Source organism: Entelurus aequoreus, linkage group LG26 (genome assembly GCF_033978785.1).
Source record: "Entelurus aequoreus isolate RoL-2023_Sb linkage group LG26, RoL_Eaeq_v1.1, whole genome shotgun sequence".
NCBI lineage: Eukaryota > Metazoa > Chordata > Actinopteri > Syngnathiformes > Syngnathidae > Entelurus > Entelurus aequoreus.
Genome location: NC_084756.1, coordinates 24,631,699 through 24,636,269, shown reverse-complemented (window position 1 = coordinate 24,636,269; position 4,571 = coordinate 24,631,699). Strand labels below are relative to the sequence as shown.

General features: G+C 39.1%; 1 long non-coding RNA gene across 1 annotated transcript in view; it reads left to right on the top strand.

Moving 5' to 3' along the window:
* Nucleotides 1-4,284, top strand: part of LOC133643299 (uncharacterized) — a 12,936-nt gene extending 8,652 nt beyond the window's left edge. Inside the window, exons 2-3 of the long non-coding RNA XR_009824664.1 lie at nt 550-631; nt 3,055-4,284. This is a non-coding gene — a long non-coding RNA (uncharacterized LOC133643299). The remainder of the gene's footprint in view (nt 1-549; nt 632-3,054) is intronic.
* Nucleotides 4,285-4,571: the final 287 nt, after the last annotated feature.

Sequence of the window (4,571 nt, the reverse complement as noted above, 5' to 3'; positions counted from 1 at the left end):
GTTGGACTCCATTTGATCCACTTTCACAAGGTTGGACTCCATTTGATCCACATTGACAAGGTTGGACTCCATTTGATCCACTTTGAAAAGATTGGACTCCATTTGATCCACTTTTACAAGGTTGGACTCCATTTGATCCACTTTGAAAAGGTTGGACTCCATTTGATCCACTTTGAAAAGATTGGACTCCATTTGATCCACTTTCACAAGGTTGGACTCCATTTGATCCACTTTGACAAGGTTGGACTACATTTGATCCACTTTGACAAGGTTGGACTCCATTTGATCCACTTTGACGTTTGTGTCTTCCTATTGCATTTCAAGTTATTATTGTTGGAGTTTTGTGCTTCCTATTGCATTTGTAGTTATTGTTTGATGGCTCCAGTTTAAGAAGCAGGAGTGTAAACGTGAGTGAAGCCATCAGCTGTCTGAGTGTCTTGATTTCCACTTTCTTTGTGCAACACACACCCTTGGAGCTAACCTTGTTGACACCATGCAACGTTATTGGTATTTGTCCCCAGTTATCCGTCACATTTCCTTCTTCTGCAGTCAGAAAGGTGTAGGAGTGGTATGCACTTGGAGGTGCAGCTGGGAGGCCTCCTTTGCTGGAGAATTGGCAGTCTTACACTTGGTGAGAGATTTAATGCTCACATCTGGATTTAGATTCAACATTTTGATTCAACATTTATATTTTGACATTTAGATTTAATATTTATATTCAACATTTAGGTTTAGATTTAACATACATTTAAATTTATATGAAACATTTAGATTAAGATTGAACAATTAGGTATAAAATTTAGAGTCAACATTTAATGTAAACTTAAATGTGATGAAAATGAGCCAAAAGTGAGTAAATGTGATGAAAATGAGCTAAAAGTGAGTAAATGTGATGAAAAATGAATATATCTGCTTGAAAAGTGTGACTGAATTTTCCACGGCACCTCCCTGTTTCCCGCACATGTCCTGTGTTTGAACTTTTACTAAGGAAAACAAAGAGAGACTATACTACCAGAGCAGCACGGGATAGACAGGGGGGTCAAACTCATTTCCATTGAGGGCCACATCTCAGGAATGGCTGCTTTCAGAGGGTCGCTTTTTAAAAAAATATTCTACATTATGCATGCGGGTAATAACCTGTGATTAATTATGATTAAAGGCCTACTGAAAGCCACTACTAGCGACCACGCAGTCTGATAGTTTATATATCAATGATGAAATCTTAACATTGCAACACATGCCAATACGGCCGGGTTAACTTATAAAGTGACATTTTACATTTCCCGGGAAATATCCGGCTGAAACGTCTCGGTATGATGACGTATGCGCGTGACGTAGTCAGTTAAACGGAAGTTATGGTACCCCATAGAATCCTATACAAAAAGCTCTGTTTTCATTTCATAATTCCACAGTATTCTGGACATCTTTTGCAATTTGTTTAATGAACAATGAAGGCTGCAAAGAAGACAGTTGTAGGTGGGATCGGTGTATTAGCAGCGGACTACAGCAACACAACCGGAGGACTTTGTTGGAGAGCAGACGCGCTAGCCGGCGACCTCACTTTGACTTCCTACGTCTCCGGGCCGCCAAACGCATCGGGTGAAGTCCTTCGTCCTTCCGTCGATCGCTGGAACGCAGGTGAGCACGGGTGTTGATGAGCAGATGAGGGCTGGCTGGCGTAGGTGGAGAGCTAATGTTTTTAGCATAGCTCTGTGCAGTCCGGTTGCTAAGTTAGCTTCAATGGCGTCGTTAGCACAGCATTGTTAATCTTCGCCAGCCTGGAAAGCATTAACCGTGTATTTACATGTCCACGGTTTAATAGTATTGTTGATTTTCTATCTATACTTCCAGTCGAGGGGTTTATTTCTTTTGTTTCTATATGCAGTTAAAGCAATGCTATCACGTTAGCTCGTAGCTAAAGCATTTCACCGATGTATTGTCGTGGAGATAAAAGGCACTGAATGTCCATTTCGCGTTGTCGACTCTCATTTCCAAGAGGATATAGTATCCCAGGTGGTTTAAAATACAAATCCGTGATCCACAATAGAAAAAGGAGAGAGTGTGGAATCCAATGAGCCAGCTTGTACCTAAGTTACGGTCAGAGCGAAAAAAAAAATGTATTTCACTGCATTCTAGTCCGTCACTCTAATGTTCCTCATCCACGAATCTTTCATCCTCGCTCAAATTAATGGGGTAATTGTCCGAATAGCTCTAGCTGCGTTGAAAACAATAATAAAATATGAGGGAGTGAATAACTGACAACGTCACGCTACTTCCGGTAGGGGCAAAGTTTCTTTTTATCAGAGACCAAAAGTTGCGAACTTTATCAACGTTGTTCTCTACTAAATCCTTTCAGCAAAAATATGGCAATATCGCGAAATGATCAAGTATGACACATAGAATGGATCTGCTATCCCCGTTTAAATAAAAACATTTCATTTCAGTAGGCCTTTAATAGATATTGCATATGCATTTGATTATTTGATTTTTTTTTTAAGTACAACTTGCTTTAAAATCCTAAATAAAGGTGACAAGCAGATATTTAACTATTTGTTTTTATCTCACAAAAATAGTTTTAATAGTATAATTGGCATGATCAGATAATATTAAAGTTTAAAATATGCATTTTTTTTCTGTCAAAATTAAAAGAACGAATGCATTTAGTAAAAAAAAAAAAAAAAAAAAAAAAAGTGTTTTATTGAAACCCATTTTTTCCAGGCTTTCGCGGGCCACATAGAATGATGTGGCGGGCCAGAAGTGGCCCCCGGGCCTTGACTTTGACACCTGTGGTATAGTCTGCTGGCCACCAAATCTTATTTTCCCGGAAATGTCTCTAATTTTCCCATGCAAATGTTGATATACTTTTCGGTGGTGCTGTAGATTTTGTATTTGTATGCTCTCACTATTGCAATACGTTGCTGTCAAAAACTAATTGAAATGTTATTAAAACAAAGAATGGCCTAAGTATAGACGCCTATATGACGGCACCATTTCACTTTCTGACTATGAAGTGCTTCAAAGTGTTCTGTCCCTCCCTCTGCCGGCGTACCGCAGGTGTTGGACTGGGTGGAGCAGCACGGTGAAGTTGTCCTCAACAAGCACAGTGGTGTTGGGAAATGGCTGCATCGAGCACGCGCACTTCAGAAACCACACGACCACTTTCAGCAACTTGCACAGGTCATTCAATTCTAAAAGTCAAATACTAGTGTTACACTGCAAAAAGTGCAATCTAAGTAAGATTAATTATCTCCAATAAGGCTGATATTTGCTTATTTTCTGTCTGATAAGATCATTCTTCTCACTAAGCAGATTTTATGTTAGAGTGTTTTACTTGTTTTAAGGGTATTGGTCCTAAATGATGTCAGTAAGATATTACAGCTTGTTGCTGAGATTTGATGAGCTATATTGAGTAAAACATGCTTGAAACTAGAATATCAACTGTTGTGTCATCAACACTCACAAGTAGAAAACTACTTTTTTAAAGTCATCATTTCTTACTTCAAGCATGAAAAAAAAATCCTGACTTTGACACAATTGTGTCTCATAATTAAAACAGATGACAGCCAAATGGACTTTGCTGTTTTATTTTTGTCATGTCTGTTCATGTTTTTGTTTGGGCCATGTGTTTGTTTTTTGGACTCTTTTTAGTTCCTGGTTGCACTTTCTTGTTTGGTTTGGTTTCCATGGTCACGCATGAGTTTTCACCTGTCTTGTCACGCACCTGTTTGGAGTCACACACCTGTTTGGAGTCACGCACCTGTTTGGAGTCACACACCTGTTTGGAGTCACACACCTGTTTGGAGTCACACACCTGTTTGGAGTCACGCACCTGTTTGGAGTCACGCACCTGTTTGGAGTCACACACCTGTTTGGAGTCACGCACCTGTTTCAAGTCACGCACCTGTTTGGAGTCACACACCTGTTTTCACTGATCACGTCACTATTTAAATGTGTGTGTTTCTGTTGTTGGTCCTGGCGTCCTCACACTATTTCAGCACTCTGCTTCATGTCATGTCACAGTTCTTTGCCAAGTAAGATTTGTTCATTTATGCCACAGTTAGTGTTTTTGTTTAATTGTTCATAGTTTCTGCATTTGTGCAAGTTTTGTGTTTATTACCAAGTTTTGTATTTCCGCCTTTGTGCGCGCCTTTTGTTTTCCTAGTCAAGTTTTTTACCTCCACTGTGAGCGCCTTTTGTTTATTCCTTTTTTTGTTTGTTAAAATTAAATCATGTATTTAAATTCACGTCTTGCACGCGCCAATTTTCCTTTGCCTTCCGGAGGAACAAAACCCAAAAATCAAGTCCTGACAATTTTCAATGAAACAATAGAAAACACGTACTCATATAGTAGTACAGTTGGCACAGTACAGTAAACTGACAGTTCATATTTAAACATTTAACATTTCTAACAATTTTGAACAGAAATAGTTCATGCACATTCAGATAAATTCTTCAAAATTACAATTTTGTCCGGGGGCCGGGCTGTATATATGTGCACTAATTGACTGAAAGAGCACGCACTTGGCGTGATGATGTCATGTTATCCATGGAAAAATGCACTTTTAGACCAT